General features: G+C 54.0%; 1 pseudogene; it reads left to right on the top strand.

Annotated features, from left to right (window-relative positions):
• The first annotated feature begins 7,251 nt into the window (after window positions 1-7,251).
• Window positions 7,252-8,064, top strand: LOC140400223 (uncharacterized; annotated as a pseudogene).
• Window positions 8,065-15,772: the final 7,708 nt, after the last annotated feature.

Below are 15,772 nucleotides of genomic sequence, written 5' to 3'. Positions count from 1 at the left end.
GCGAGAGGGAGGAAGGGAGAGGGAGGAAGGGAGAGGGGGGGGAAGAGAGAGAGGGGAGGGAGGGGAGGGAAGAGAGAGAGGGGAGGGAGAGAGGGGAGGGGAGGGAGGGAGAGAGTGGAGGGAGAGAGGGGAGGGAGAGGGGAGGGAGAGAGGGGTGGGAGGGAGGGAGAGAGGGGAGGGAGGGAGGGAGAGAGGGGAGGGAGGGAGGGAGGGAGAGAGGGGAGGGAGGGAGGGAGAGAGGGGAGGGAGGGAGGGAGAGAGGGGAGGGGGGGAAGTGGGGAAGGAGGGAGGGAGAGAGGGGATGGAGGGAGGGAGAGAGGGAGGGAGAGAGGGGAGGTAGGGAGGGAGAGAGGGGAGGGAGGGAGAGGGAGGGAGGGAGAGAGGGAGGGAGGGAGAGAGGGAGGGAGGGAGGAAGGGAGGGAGAGAGGGAGGGAGAGAGGGGAGGGAGGGAGGGGAGGGAGGGAGGGGGGGAGGGAGGGAGGGAGGGAGGGAGGGAGGGAGGGGAGGGAGAGAGGGGAGGGAGGGAGGGAGAGAGGGGAGGGAGGGAGAGGGAGGGATGGAGAGAGGGAGGGAGAGAGGGGAGGGAGGGAGGGAGAGAGGGGAGGGAGGGAGGGAGAGAGGGGAGGGAGGGGGGAGGGGGGAAGAGGGGAGGGAGGGAGGGAGAGAGGGGAGGGAGGGAGGGAGAGAGGGGAGGTAGGGAGGGAGAGAGGGGAGGGAGGGAGGCGGGGGGAGGGAGGGAGAGAGGGGAGGGAGGGAGGGAGAGAGGGGAGGGAGAGAGGGAGAGAGGGGAGGGAGAGAGGGAGAGAGGGGAGGGAGAGAGGGAGAGAGGGGCGGGGAGGGAGGGAGGTAAAGGGTGCGAGGGATAGAGAGAGAGCAGGAGGGAGTGAAAGAGAGCGGGACAGGAAGAGGGAAAGAGAGAGCGAGAGAAAGAGGGAGAGAGTGCGAGAAAAAGAGGGAGAGAGCGAGAGAAAGAGGGAGAGAGCGAGAGAAAGAGGGAGAGAGCGAGAGGAACAGGGAGAGACAGCGAGGGAAAGAGGGAGAGAGCGAGAGAAAGAGGGAGAGAGAGCGAGAGAAAAAGGGAGACAGCGAGAGAAAGAGGGAGGGAGGGAGAGAAAGGAGAGCGAGAGAAAGAGGGAGAGAGAGAGAAAAAGAGGGAGCGAGAGAGGGAGAAAAAGAGGGAGCGAGCGAGCGAGAAAAAGAGGGAGAGAGAAAGAAAAAGAGGGAGAGAGAGCAAGAGAAAGGGAGAGAGAGCAAGAGAAAGGGAGAGAGAGCGAGAGACAGAGAGAGACAGAGAGCTAGGGAGAGAGAGCGAGAGAAAGAGGGAGGGAGAGCGAGAGCAAGAGGTAGAGAGCGAGAGAAAGAGGGAGAGAGAGCGTGAGAAAGGGAGAGAGAGCGAGAGAAAGGCGAGAGAGCGAGAGAAAGGAGAGCGAGTGAAAGAGGGAGTGAGAGCGAGGGAAAGAGGGAGAGAGAGCGAGGGATAGAGGGAGAGAGTAAGAGAAAGAGGGAGAGAGTAAGAGAAAGAGGGAGAGAGAGAGAGAAAGCGGGAGAGAGCGAAAGGAGAGAGAGAGAAAGAGGGGGAGACAGCAAAAGAGGGGGAGAGCGCGAGAAAGATGGAGAGAGAGCAATAGAAAGATGGAAAGCAAGAGAAAGAGGGAGAAAGAGCAAGAGAGAGCGAGAGAAAGAGGGAGAGTGATAGAAAGAGGAAGGGAGAGTGATAGAAAGAGGGAGAGAAAGCAGAGAGAAAGTGGGAAAGGGAACGAGAGAAAGAGGGAGAGAGAGCGAGAGAAAGAGGGAGAGGGCGAGAGAGCAAGAGAGAGTGTGAGAGTGCCGAGAAAGAGGGAGAGAGAGCGCGAGAAAGGAGAGAGCGTGAGAAAGGAGAGAGAGCGAGTGAAAGAAGGAGAGCGAGAGAAAGGAGAGCGAGAGAAAGGAGAGAGCGAGAGAAAGGAGAGAGAGCGAGAGAAAGAAGGAGAGAGAGCGAGAGAAAGGAGAGAGCGAGAGAAAGAGAGCGAGAGTAAGAGGGAGAGAGCGAGAGTAAGAGGGAGAGAGACAAGAGTAAGAGGGAGAGAGACAAGAGTAAGAGGGAGAGAGACAAGAGTAAGAGAGAGAGAGACAAGAGTAAGAGGGAGAGAATGAGAGAAAGAGGGAGAGAGACAAGAGTAAGAGGGAGAGAGACAAGAGTAAGAGGGAGAGAGACAAGAGTAAGAGGGAGAGAGACAAGAGTAAGAGAGAGAGAGACAAGAGTAAGAGGGAGAGAGACAAGAGTAAGAGGGAGAGAGACAAGAGTAAGAGGGAGAGAGACAAGAGTAAGAGGGAGAGAGACAAGAGTAAGAGGGAGAGAGACAAGAGTAAGAGGGAGAGAGACAAGAGTAAGAGGGAGAGAGACAAGAGTAAGAGGGAGAGAGACAAGAGTAAGAGGGAGAGAGTGAGAGAAAGAGGGAGAGAGACAACAGTAAGAGGGAGAGAGACAAGAGTAAGAAGGAGAGAGACAAGAGTAAGAGGGAGAGAGACAAGAGTATGAGGGAGAGAGAGTGAGAGAAAGAGGGAGACAGCAAGAAAAGGAGAGAGAGCAAAAGAGGGAGAGAGCGAGAGAAAGTGGGAGAGAGAGTGAGAGTAATTGGGAAAGAGAGAGCGAGAAAGAGGGAGAGAGCGAGAAAAAGGGAGAGAGAGAAAGAGGGAGAGAGATTGAAAGAGGGAGAGGGCGAGAGAAAGAGCGAGCGAGGGAGAAAGAGGGAGAGAGAGCGAGAGAAAGAGCGAGAGAAAGAGGGAGTGAGAGCGAGAGAAAGAGGGACAGAGCGAGAGAAAGAGGGACAGAGCGAGAGAAAGAGGGACAGAGAGGAAGAGAAAGAGGGAGAGAGAGGGAGAGAAAGAGGTAGAGAGCGAAGGAGGGAGAGGGAGAGAAAGAGTGAGTGGGAGCGAGAGAAAAAGAGAGAGAGAGGGAGAGAAAGAGGCAGAGCTCGCGAGAGAAAGAGGGAGAGGGAGAGAAAGAGGGCAGAGAGCGAGAGAAAAAGAGGGAGAGAGAGCGAGAGAAAGATGGAGAGAGCGAGAGAAAGAGGGAGAGAGCGAGAAAAAGGAGAGAGAAAGAGGGAGAGAGAGAGAAAAAAGGAGAGAGAGGGAAAACAAGAGGGAGAGAGCGAGAAAAATGAGAGAGAAAGAAGGAGAGGTTGAAAGAGGGAGAGGGCGAGAGAACAGCGAGAGAGAGAGAGAATGAGGCAGAGAGCGCGAGAGAAAGAGGGAGAGAGAGCGAGAGAAAGATGGAGAGGGAGAGAAAGAAGGAGAGAGCGAGAAAAAGGAGAGAGAGAGCGAGAGAAAGAGGGAGAGAGAGCAAGAGAAAGAGGGAGAGCGAGAGAAAGAGGGAGAGAGAGAGAAAGGAGAGAGAGAGAAAGAGGGAGAGAGATTGAAAGAGGGAGAGGGCGAGAGAAAGAGCGAGCGAGGGAGAGATAGAGAGAGCGAGAGAAAGAGGGAGAGAGAGCGAGAGAAAGAGGGAGAGAGAGCGAGAGAAAGAGGGAGAGAGAGCGAGAGAAAGAGGGAGAGAGAACGAGAGAAAGAGGGAGAGAGCGAGAGAAAGAGGGACAGAGCGAGAGAAAGAGGGACAGAGCGAGAGAAAGAGGGACAGAGCGAGAGAAAGAGGGACAGAGCGAGAGAAAGAGGGACAGAGCGAGAGAAAGAGGGACAGAGCGAGAGAAAGAGGGACAGAGCGAGAGAAAGAGGGAGAGAGAGGGAGAGAAAGAGGTAGAGAGCGAAAGAGGGAGAGAGAGGGAGAGAAAGAGCGAGTGGGAGCGAGAGAAAAAGAGAGAGAGGGGGAGAGAAAGAGGCAGAGCTCGCGAGAGAAAGAGGGAGAGTGAAGGAAAGAGGGCAGAGAGCGAGAGAAAAAGAGGGAGAGAGAGCGAGGGAAAGAGGGAGAGAGCGAGAGAGAGAAAGAGTGAGAGAGCGAAAAGAGATGGAGCGAGAGAAAGATGGAGAGAGCGAGAGAAAGAGGGAGAGAGAGAGAAACAGGGAGAGAGAGGGAGAAAAAGAGGGAGAGAGCGAGAAAAAGGAGAGAGAGGGAAAGAAGGAGAGAGATTGAAAGAGGGTGAGGGCGAGAGAACAGCGAGAGAGAGAGAGAATGAGGCAGAGAGCGCGAGAGAAAGAGGGAGAGAGAGCGAGAGAAAGAGGGAGAGAGAGCGAGAGAAAGAGGGAGTGAGAGCGAGAGAAAAGGGACAGAGGGAGAGAAAGAGGGACAGAGCGAGAGAAAGAGGGACAGAGCGAGAGAAAGAGGGAGAGAGAACGAGAGAAAGTGGGAGAGCGACAGAAAGAGGGAGAGAGAGCGAGAGAAAGAGGGAGAGAGCGAGAGCGAGAAAGGAGAGAAAGCGAGAGAAAGAGGGTGAGATTAAGAGAAAGAGGGGGAGAGCAAGAGAAAGAGGGAGAGAGAGCGAGAGAAAGAGGGAGAGAGAGCGAGAGAAAGAGGGAGAGAGAGCGAGAGAAAGAGGGAGTGAGAGCGAGAGAAAGAGGGACAGAGGGAGAGAAAGAGGGACAGAGCGAGAGAAAGAGGGACAGAGCGAGAGAAAGAGGGACAGAGTGAGAGAAAGAGGGAGAGAGAGGAAGAGAAAGAGGGAGAGAGAGGGAGAGAAAGAGGTAGAGAGCGAAAGAGGGAGAGAGAGGGAGAGAAAGAGCGAGTGGGAGCGAGAGAAAAAGAGAGAGAGAGGGAGAGAAAGAGGCAGAGCGTGCGAGAGAAAGAGGGAGAGTGAGAGAAAGAGGGAAGAGAGCGAGAGAAAAAGAGGGAGAGAGAGCGAGGGAAAGAGGGAGAGAGCAAGAGAAAGAGTGAGAGAGCGAAAAGAGATGGAGCGAGAGAAAGATGGAGAGAGCGAGAGGAAGAGGGAGGGAGAGAGAGAGAAACAGGGAGAGAGGGAGAAAAAGAGGGAGAGAGCGAGAAAAAGGAGAGAGAGAGAGAAAGGAGAGAGATTGAAAGAGGGAGAGAGCGAGAGAAAGAGGGAGAGAGAACGAGGGAAAGTGGGGGAGAGAGCGACAGAAAGAGGGAGAGAGAGCGAGAGAAAGAGGGAGAGAGAGCGAGAGCGAGAAAGGAGAGAAAGCGAGAGAAACAGGGTGAGAGAGTGAGAGAGTGAGAGAAAGAGGACGAGAGAGCGAGAGAAATAGTAAGAGAGAGCGAGAGAAAGAGGGAGAGAGAACGAGAGAAAGAGGACGAGAGAGCGAGAGAAATAGTGAGAGAGAGCGAGAGAAAGAGGGAGAGCGAGAGAAAGAGGGAGAGCGAGAGAAAGAGGGAGAGAGAGCGAGAGAAAGAGGGAGAGAGAGCGAGAGAAAGAGGGAGAGAGAGCGAGAGAAAGAGGGAGAGAGAACGAGAGAAAGAGGGAGAGAGCGAGAGAAAGAGGGAGAGAGAGCGAGAGAAAGAGGGAGAGAGAGCGAGAGAAAGGGGGAGAGCGAGAGAAAGAGGGCGAGAGAGCGAGAGAAAGAGGACGAGAGAGCGAGAGAAAGAGGGAGAGAGAGCGAGAGCGAGAAAGGAGAGAAAACAAGAGAAAGAGGGTGAGATTAAGAGAAAGAGGGAGAGAGCAAGAGAAAGAGGGAGAGAGAGTGAGAGAAAGAGGACGAGAGAGCGAGAGAAATAGTAAGAGAGAGCGAGAGAAAGAGGGAGAGAGAGCAAGAGAAAGAGGGAGAGAGCGCGAGAGAAAGAGGGAGAGAGAGCGAGAGAAAGAGGGAGATAGAGCGAGAGAAAGAGGGCGAGAGAGCGAGAGAAAGAGGACGAGAGAGCGAGAGAAAGAGTAAGAGAGAGCGAGAGAAAGAGGAAGAGAGAGCAAGAGAAAGAGGGAGAGCGAGAGAAAGAGGGAGAGAGAGCGAGAGAAAGAGGGAGAGAGAAAGAGGGAGAGAGAGTGTAAGAAAGGGGGAGAGAGAGCGAGAGAAAGAGGGAGAGAGAGCGAGAGAAAGGTGGAGAGAGAGCGCGAGAGAAAGAGGGAGAGCGCGAGAGAAAGAGGGAGAGAGAGCGAGAGAAAGGAGAGAGAGGGAGAGAAAGGAGAGAGAGGGAGAAAAAGGAGAGACAGCGACAGAAAGGAGAGAGCGAGAGAAAGAGGGAGAGAGAGCGAGAGAAAGAGGGAGAGGGAGGGAGAGAGAGCGCGAGAGAAAGAGGAAGAGAGAGCGAGAGAAAGAGGGAGGGAAAGTGAGCAAAAGAGGGAAAGGGAGCGAGAGAAAGAGGACGAGAGAGCGAGAGAAAGAGGACGAGAGAGCGTGAGAAAGAGGGAGAGAGAGCGAGAGAAAGAGGGAGAGAGAGCGAGAGAAAGAGTAAGAGAGAGCGAGAGAAAGAGGGAGAGCAAGAGAAAGAGGGAGAGAGAGAAAGAGGGAGAGAGCGAAAGGAGAGAGAGCGAGAGAAAGAGGGGGAGACAGCAAAAGAGGGCGAGAGCGCGAGAAAGATGGAGTGCAATAGAAAGGTGGAAAGCAAGAGAAAGAGCAAGAGAGAGCGAGAGAAAAAGAGGGAGAGAGCGAGAGAAGGAGGAAGAGAGAGTGAGGGAAAGAGGGAGAGAGCGAAAGAGCGAGAGAATGAGGGAGAGAAAGAGGGAGAGAGCGAGAGAAAGAGGGAGTGAGAGCGAGAGAAAGAGGGACAGAGCGAGAGAAAGAGGGACAGAGAGGAAGAGAAAGAGGGACAGAGAGGAAGAGAAAGAGGGAGAGAGGGAGCGAAAGAGGTAGAGAGCGAAAGAGGGAGAGAGCGCGAGATAAAGAGGGAGAGAGAGCGAGAGAACGAGGGAGAGAGCGAGAGAAAGTGGGAGAGTGAGAGAAAGAGGGAGAGAGAGCGAGAGAAAGAGGGAGAGAGAGCGAGAGAAAGAGGGAGAGAGAGCGAGAGAAAGAGGGAGTGAGAGTGAGAGAAAGAGGGACAGAGGGAGAGAAAGAGGGAGAGAGAGCGAGAGAAAGAGGGAGAGAGAGCGAGAGAAAGAGGGAGAGAGAGCGAGAGAAAGAGGGAGTGAGAGTGAGAGAAAGAGGGACAGAGGGAGAGAAAGAGGGACAGAGCGAGAGAAAGAGGGACAGAGCGAGAGAAAGAGGGACAGAGTGAGAGAAAGAGGGAGAGAGAGGAAGAGAAAGAGGGAGAGAGAGGGAGAGAAAGAGGTAGAGAGCGAAAGAGGGAGAGAGAGGGAGAGAAAGAGCGAGTGGGAGCGAGAGAAAAAGAGAGAGAGAGGGAGAGAAAGAGGCAGAGCGTGCGAGAGAAAGAGGGAGAGTGAGAGAAAGAGGGAAGAGAGCGAGAGAAAAAGAGGGAGAGAGAGCGAGGGAAAGAGGGAGAGAGCAAGAGAAAGAGTGAGAGAGCGAAAAGAGATGGAGCGAGAGAAAGATGGAGAGAGCGAGAGGAAGAGGGAGGGAGAGAGAGAGAAACAGGGAGAGAGGGAGAAAAAGAGGGAGAGAGCGAGAAAAAGGAGAGAGAGAAAGAGGGAGAGAGAGAGAAACAAGGAGAGAGGGAAAACAAGAGGGAGAGTGCGAGAAGAAGGAGAGAGAGAAAGAAGGAGAGAGATTGAAAGAGGGAGAGAGCGAGAGAACAGCGAGAGAGAGAGAGAATGAGGCAGAGAGCGCGAGAGAAAGAGAGAGAGCGAGAGAAAGATGGAGAGGGAGAGAAAGAGGGAGAGAGCGAGAGAAAGAGGGAGAGAGCGAGAGAAAGAGGGAGAGAGAACGAGGGAAAGTGGGGGAGAGAGCGACAGAAAGAGGGAGAGAGAGCGAGAGAAAGAGGGAGAGAGAGCGAGAGCGAGAAAGGAGAGAAAGCGAGAGAAAGAGGGTGAGAGAGTGAGAGAGTGAGAGAAAGAGGACGAGAGAGCGAGAGAAATAGTAAGAGAGAGCGAGAGAAAGAGGGAGAGAGAGCGAGAGAAATAGTGAGAGAGAGCGAGAGAAAGAGGGAGAGAGAGCGAGAGAAAGAGGGAGAGAGAGCGAGAGAAAGAGGGAGAGAGAGCGAGAGAAAGAGGGAGAGAGAGCGAGAGAAAGAGGGAGAGAGAGCGAGAGAAAGAGGGAGAGAGAGCGAGAGAAAGAGGGAGAGAGAGCGAGAGAAAGAGGGAGAGAGCGAGAGAAAGAGGGAGAGAGCGAGAGAAAGAGGGAGAGAGCGAGAGAAAGAGGGAGAGAGAGCGAGAGAAAGAGGGAGAGAGAGCGAGAGAAAGGGGGAGAGCGAGAGAAAGAGGGCGAGAGAGCGAGAGAAAGAGGACGAGAGAGCGAGAGAAAGAGGGAGAGAGAGCGAGAGCGAGAAAGGAGAGAAAACGAGAGAAAGAGGGTGAGGTTAAGAGAAAGAGGGAGAGAGCAAGAGAAAGAGGGAGAGAGAGTGAGAGAAAGAGGACGAGAGAGCGAGAGAAATAGTAAGAGAGAGCGAGAGAAAGAGGGAGAGAGAGCAAGAGAAAGAGGGAGAGAGCGCGAGAGAAAGAGGGAGAGAGAGCGAGAGAAAGAGGGAGAGAGCGAGAGAAAGAGGGAGAGAGAGCAAGAGAAAGAGGGAGAGCGAGAGAAAGAGGGAGAGAGAGCGAGAGAAAGAGGGAGAGAGAGTGTGAGAAAGGGGGAGAGAGAGCGAGAGAAAGAGGGAGAGAGCGCGAGAGAAAGAGGGAGAGCGCGAGAGAAAGAGGGAGAGAGAGCGAGAGAAAGGAGAGAGAGGGAGAGAAAGGAGAGAGAGGGAGAAAAAGGAGAGACAGCGACAGAAAGGAGAGAGCGAGAGAAAGAGGGAGAGAGAGCGAGAGAAAGAGGGAGAGGGAGGGAGAGAGAGCGAGAGAAAGAGGAAGAGAGAGCGCGAGAAAGAGGGAGGGAAAGTGAGCAAAAGAGGGAGGGAGCGAGAGAAAGAGGACGAGAGAGCGAGAGAAAGAGGACGAGAGAGCGAGAGAAAGAGGGAGAGAGAGCGAGAGAAAGAGGGAGAGAGAGCGAGAGAAAGAGTAAGAGAGAGCGAGAGAAAGAGGGAGAGCAAGAGAAAGAGGGAGAGAGAGAAAGAGGGAGAGAGAGAAAGAGGGAGAGAGCGAAAGGAGAGAGAGCGAGAGAAAGAGGGGGAGACAGCAAAAGAGGGCGAGAGCGCGAGAAAGATGGAGAGCAATAGAAAGGTGGAAAGCAAGAGAAAGAGCAAGAGAGAGCGAGAGAAAAAGAGGGAGAGAGCGAGAGAAGGAGGAAGAGAGAGTGAGGGAAAGAGGGAGAGAGCGAAAGAGCGAGAGAATGAGGGAGAGAGCGAGAGAAAGAGGGAGTGAGAGCGAGAGAAAGAGGGACAGAGCGAGAGAAAGAGGGACAGAGAGGAAGAGAAAGAGGGACAGAGAGGAAGAGAAAGAGGGAGAGAGGGAGCGAAAGAGGTAGAGAGCGAAAGAGGGAGAGAGCGCGAGATAAAGAGGGAGAGAGAGCGAGAGAACGAGGGAGAGAGCGAGAGAAAGTGGGAGAGTGAGAGAAAGAGGGAGAGAGCGAGAGAGCAAGGGAGAGCGAGTGTAAGAGGGAGAGAGCGCGAGAGAAAGAGGGAGAGAGAAAGAGGGACAGAGCGAGAGAAAGAGGGACAGAGCGAGAGAAAGAGGGACAGAGCGAGAGAAAGAGGGACAGAGCGAGAGAAAGAGGGAGAGAGCGAGAGAACGAGGGAGAGCGAGAGAAAGAGGGAGAGAGCGAGAGAGCGAGGGAGAGCGAGTGAAAGAGGGAGAGAGAGCGAGAGAAAGAGGGAGAGAGAGAGAGAAAGAGGGAGAGAGAGAGAGAGAGAGGGAGAGAGCAAGAGAAAGAGGGAGTGGGAGCGAGAGAAAGAGGGACAGAGCGAGAAAAAGAGGGACAGAGAGTAAGAGAAAGAGGGAGAGAGAGGAAGAGAAAGAGCGAGAGAAAAAGAGAGAGAGAGGGAGAGAAAGAGGCAGAGCGCGTGAGAGAAAGAGGGAGAGAGAGCGCGTGAAAGAGGGAGAGCGAGCGCGAGAGAGAGCAAGAGAAAGAGGGAGAGAGAGCGAGAGAAAGAGGGAGAGCGAGAGTGAGAAAGAGGGAGTGTGAGAGTAATTGGGAGCGAGAGTGAGAGAAAGAGGGAGAGAGAGCGAGAGAAAAAGGAGAGAGAGAGAAAAAGGAGAGAGATTGAAAGAGGGAGTGAGAGCGAGAGAAAGAGGGAGTGAGAGCGAGAGAAAGAGGGAGTGAGAGCGAGAGAAAGAGTAAGAGAGAGCGAGAGAAAGAGGGAGAGAGAGCGAGAGAAAGAGGGAGAGCGAGAGAAAGAGGGAGAGAGAGCGAGAGAAAGAGTAAGAGAGAGCGAGAGAAAGAGGGAGAGAGAAAGAGGGAGAGAGAGCAAGAGAAAGGCCGAGAGAGAGTGAGAGAAAGAGGGAGAGAGAGCGAGAGAAAGGTGGAGAGAGAGCGCGAGAGAAAGAGGGAGAGAGAGCGAGAGAGAGCGGGGGAGAGAGCGAGAGAAAGGTGGAAAGAGAGCGCGAGAGAAAGAGGGAGAGCGTGAGAGAAAGAGGGAGAGAGAGGGAGAGAAATAGTAAGAGAGAGCGAGAGAAAGAGGGAGAGAGAGCAAGAGAAAGAGGGAGAGAGCGCGAGAGAAAGAGGGAGAGAGAGCGAGAGAAAGAGGGAGATAGAGCGAGAGAAAGAGGGAGAGAGCGAGAGAAAGAGGGCGAGAGAGCGAGAGAAAGAGGACGAGAGAGCGAGAGAAAGAGTAAGAGAGAGCGAGAGAAAGAGGGAGAGAGAGCGAGAGAAAGAGGGAGAGAGAGCGAGAGAAAGAGGGAGAGAGAGCGAGAGAAAGAGGGAGAGAGAGTGTGAGAAAGGGGGAGAGAGAGCGAGAGAAAGAGGGAGAGAGAGCGAGAGAAAGAGGGAGAGAGAGCGAGAGAAAGAGGGAGAGAGAGCGCGAGAGAAAGAGGGAGAGCGCGAGAGAAAGAGGGAGAGAGAGCGAGAGAAAGGAGAGAGAGGGAGAGAAAGGAGAGAGAGGGAGAAAAAGGAGAGACAGCGACAGAAAGGAGAGAGCGAGAGAAAGAGGGAGAGGGAGGGAGAGAGAGCGAGAGAAAGAGGAAGAGAGAGCGCGAGAAAGAGGGAGGGAAAGTGAGCAAAAGAGGGAGAGGGAGCGAGAGAAAGAGGACGAGAGAGCGAGAGAAAGAGGACGAGAGAGCGAGAGAAAGAGGGAGAGAGAGCGAGAGATAGAGGGAGAGAGAGCGAGAGAAAGAGTAAGAGAGAGCGAGAGAAAGAGGGAGAGCAAGAGAAAGAGGGAGAGAGAGAAAGAGGGAGAGAGAGAAAGAGGGAGAGAGCGAAAGGAGAGAGAGCGAGAGAAAGAGGGGGAGACAGCAAAAGAGGGCGAGAGCGCGAGAAAGATGGAGAGCAATAGAAAGGTGGAAAGCAAGAGAAAGAGCAAGAGAGAGCGAGAGAAAAAGAGGGAGAGAGCGAGAGAAGGAGGAAGAGAGAGTGAGGGAAAGAGGGAGAGAGCGAAAGAGCGAGAGAATGAGGGAGAGAGCGAGAGAAAGAGGGAGTGAGAGCGAGAGAAAGAGGGACAGAGCGAGAGAAAGAGGGACAGAGAGGAAGAGAAAGAGGGACAGAGAGGAAGAGAAAGAGGGAGAGAGGGAGCGAAAGAGGTAGAGAGCGAAAGAGGGAGAGAGCGCGAGATAAAGAGGGAGAGAGAGCGAGAGAACGAGGGAGAGAGCGAGAGAAAGTGGGAGAGTGAGAGAAAGAGGGAGAGAGCGAGAGAGCAAGGGAGAGCGAGTGTAAGAGGGAGAGAGAGCGAGAGAAAGAGGGAGAGAGAGAAAGAGGGAGAGAGCGAGAGAAAGAGGGAGTGAGAGCGAGAGAAAGAGGGAGAGAGCGAGAGAGCAAGGGAGAGCGAGTGTAAGAGGGAGAGAGCGCGAGAGAAAGAGGGAGAGAGAAAGAGGGACAGAGCGAGAGAAAGAGGGACAGAGCGAGAGAAAGAGGGACAGAGCGAGAGAAAGAGGGACAGAGCGAGAGAAAGAGGGAGAGAGCGAGAGAACGAGGGAGAGCAAGAGAAAGTGGGAGAGTGAGAGAAAGAGGGAGAGAGCGAGAGAGCGAGGGAGAGCGAGTGAAAGAGGGAGAGAGAGCGAGAGAAAGAGGGAGAGAGAGAGAGAAAGAGGGAGAGAGAGAGAGAGAGAGGGAGAGAGCAAGAGAAAGAGGGAGTGGGAGCGAGAGAAAGAGGGACAGAGCGAGAAAAAGAGGGACAGAGAGTAAGAGAAAGAGGGAGAGAGAGGAAGAGAAAGAGCGAGAGAAAAAGAGAGAGAGAGGGAGAGAAAGAGGCAGAGCGCGTGAGAGAAAGAGGGAGAGAGAGCGCGAGAGAGAGCAAGAGAAAGAGGGAGAGAGAGCGAGAGAAAGAGGGAGAGCGAGAGTGAGAAAGAGGGAGTGTGAGAGTAATTGGGAGCGAGAGCGAGAGAAAGAGGGAGAGAGAGCGAGAGAAAGATGGAGAGAGCAAGAGAAAAAGGAGAGAGAGAGAAAAAGGAGAGAGATTGAAAGAGGGAGAGGGCGAGAGAAAGAGGGAGTGAGAGCGAGAGAAAGAGGGAGTGAGAGCGAGAGAAAGAGGGAGTGAGAGCGAGAGAAAGAGTAAGAGAGAGCGCGAGAGAAAGAGGGAGAGAGAGCGAGAGAAAGAGGGAGAGAGAGCGAGAGAAAGAGGGAGAGAGAGCGAGAGAAAGAGGGAGAGAGAGCGAGAGAAAGAGGGAGAGAGAAAGGCCGAGAGAGAGTGAGAGAAAGAGGGAGAGAGAGGGAGAGAAAGGAGAGAGAGGGAGAGAAAGGAGAGAGAGGGAGAGAAAGGAGAGACAGCGACAGAAAGGAGACAGCGAGAGAAAGAGGGAGAGAGAGCGAGAAAAAGAGGGAGAGAGGGAGAGAGAGCGAGAGAAAGAGGAAGAGAGAGCGAGAGAAGGAGGGAGGGAGAGTGAGCAAAAGAGGGAGATGGAGCGAGAGGGAGAGAGCGAATGAGGGCGAGAAAGAGGGATGTGAAAGAGGGATGTGAAAGAGGGATGTGAAAGAGGGATGTGAAAGAGGGATGTGAAAGAGGGATGTGAAAGAGGGAGAGAGCGAGGGAGAGAGCGAGGGAGAGAGCGAGGGAGAGAGCGAGGGAGAGAGCGAGGGAGAGAGCGAGGGAGAGAGCGAGGGAGAGAGCGAGGGAGAGAGCGAGGGAGAGAGCGAGGGAGAGAGCGAGGGAGAGAGCGAGGGAGAGAGCGAGGGAGAGAGCGAGGGAGAGAGCGAGGGAAAGCGCGGGAAAGAGGTAGAGAGAGCGAGAGAAAGAAGGAGAGAAAGCGAGAGAAAGAGGGAGAGAGAGCGAGAGAAAGAGGGAGAGAGCGAGAGAAAGAGGGAGAGAGAGTGAGAGAAAGAGGGAGAGGGAGCGAGAGGGAGAGAGCGAGAGAGAAAGAGGTAGAGAAAGAGGGAGAGAGGTAGAGAAAGAGGGAGAGCGAGAGAAAGAGGAAGAGAGAGCGAGAGAAAGAGGAAGAGAGCGCGAGAGAAAGAGGGAGAGATAGAGGGAGAGAGCGAGAGAAAGAGGGAGAGAGAGCGAGAGAAAGAGGGAGAGAGCGCGAGAGGGAGAGAGCGAGAGAAAGAGGGAGAGGGAGCGAGAGAAAGAGGGAGAGAAAGAGGTAGAGAAAGAGGGAGAGAGCGAGAGAAAGAGGGAGAGCGAGAGAAAGAGGAAGAGAGAGCGAGAGAAAGAGGAAGAGAGAGCGAGAGAAAGAGGAAGAGAGAGCGAGAGAAAGAGGGAGAGAGAGCGCGAGAGAAAGAGGGAGAGAGAGCGCGAGAGAAAGAGGGAGAGAGAGCGAGAGAAAGAGGAAGAGAGAGCAAGAGAAAGAGGGGGAGAGAGCGAGAGAAAGAGTGAGAGAGAACGAGAGAAAGAGGGAGAGAAAGCGAGAGAAAGAGGGAGAGAGCGCGAGAGAAAGAGGGAGAGAGAGCGAGAGCAAGAGGAAGAGAGAGCAAGAGAAAGAGGGGGAGAGAGCGAGAGAAAGAGTGAGAGAGAACGAGAGAAAGAGGGAGAGAGAGCGCGAGAGAAAGAGGGAGAGAGAGCGAGAGAACGAGGGAGAGAGAGCGAGAGAAAGTGGGAGTGTGAGAGAAAGAGGGAGAGAGCGAGGGAGAGCGAGTGAAAGAGGGAGAGAGAGCGAGAGAAAGAGGGAGAGAGCGAGAGAAAGAGAGAGTGGGAGCGAGAGAAAGAGGGACAGAGCGAGAGAAAGAGGGACAGAGCGAGAGAAAGAGGGACAGAGCGAGAGAAAGAGGGACAGAGCGAGAGAAAGAGGGACAGAGCGAGAGAGAGGGACAGAGCGAGAGAAAGAGGGACAGAGCGAGAGAAAGAGGGACAGAGAGGAAGAGAAAGAGGGAGAGAGAGGGAGAGAAAGAGGTAGAGAGCGAAAGAGGGAGAGGGAGAGAAAGAGCGAGTGGGAGCGAGAGAAAGAGAGAGGGAGAGAAAGAGGCAGAGCGCGCGAGAGAAAGAGGGAGAGTGAGAGAAAGAGGGAAGAGAGCGAGAGAAAAAGAGGGAGAGAGAGCGAGGGAAAGAGGGAGAGAGCGAGAGAAAGAGTGAGAGAGCGAAAAGAGATGGAGCGAGAGAAAGAGAGAGAGAGAGAAAGAGGGAGAGAGATGAACAGGGAGAGAGGGAGAAAAAGAGGGAGAGATCGAGAAAAAGGAGAGAGTGAAAGAGGGAGAGAGAGAGAAACAAGGAGAGAGAGGGAAAACAAGAGGGAGAGAGCGAGAAAAAGGAGAGAGAGAGAGAAAGAAGGAGAGAGATTGAAAGAGGGAGAGAGCGAGAGAACAGCGAGAGAGAGAGAGAATGAGGCAGAGAGCGCGAGATTAAGAGGGAGAGAGAGCGAGAGAAAGATGGAGAGGGAGAGAAAGAGGGGGAGAGCGAGAGAAAGAGGGAGAGAGAGCGACAGAAAGAGGGAGGGAGAGCGACAGAAAGAGGGAGAGAGAGCGAGAGAAAGAGGGAGAGAGTGAGAGCGAGAAAGGAGAGAAAGCAAGAGAAAGAGGGTGAGATTAAGAGAAAGAGGGAGAGAGAGCGAGAGAAAGAGGACGAGAGAGCGAGAGAAATAGTAAGCGAGAGAGAGGGAGAGAGAGCGAGAGAAAGAGGGAGAGAGAGCGAGAGAAAGAGGGAGAGAGAGCGAGAGAAAGAGGGAGAGAGAGCGAGAGAAAGAGGGAGAGAGAGCGAGAGAAAGAGGGAGAGAGAGCGAGAGAAAGAGGGAGAGAGAGCGAGAGAAAGAGGGAGAGAGCGAGGGAAACAGGGAGAGAGCGAGAGAAAGAGGGAGAGAGAGCGATAGAGAGAGCGAGAGAAAGAGGGAGAGAGAGAGAAAGAGCGAGAGAGAGCGAGAGAAAGGGGTTGAGCGAGAGAAAGAGGGAGAGAGAGCGAGAGAAAGAGGACGAGAGAGCGAGAGAAAGAGTAAGAGAGAGCGAGAGAAAGAGGGAGAGAGAGCGAGAGAAAGAGGGAGAGAGAGCGAGAGAAAGAGGGATAGAGAGCGAGAGAAAGAGGGAGAGAGAGAGAAAGAGGGAGAGAGAGCGAGAGAAAGGGGGAGAGAGAGCGAGAGAAAGAGGGAGAGAGAGCGAGAGAAAGGTGGAGAGAGAGCGCGAGAGAAAGAGGGAGAGTGCGAGAGAAAGAGGGAGAGAAAGGAGAGAGAGGGAGAGAAAGGAGAGAGAGGGAAAGGAGAGAGGGAGAAAAAGGAGAGACAGCGACAGAAAGGAGACAGCGACAGAAAGGAGAGAGCGAGAGAAAGAGGGAGAGAGAGGGAGAGAGAGAGAGAAAGAGGAAGAGAGAGCGAGAGAAAGAGGGAGAGAGAGCGAGAGGGAGAGAGCGAATGAGGGAGAGAAAGAGGGAGAGAAAGAGGGTGAGAAAGAGGGCGAGCAAGAGGGATGTGAAAGAGGGAGTGAGCGAGGGAGAGAGCATGGCAGAGCGTGGGAAAGAGGTAGAGAGAGCGAG

The sequence above is a fragment of the Scyliorhinus torazame genome, chromosome 24 (assembly GCF_047496885.1).
Source record: "Scyliorhinus torazame isolate Kashiwa2021f chromosome 24, sScyTor2.1, whole genome shotgun sequence".
In the NCBI taxonomy this organism is placed as follows: domain Eukaryota; kingdom Metazoa; phylum Chordata; class Chondrichthyes; order Carcharhiniformes; family Scyliorhinidae; genus Scyliorhinus; species Scyliorhinus torazame.
This window is presented reverse-complemented; position numbering and strand designations above follow the sequence as displayed.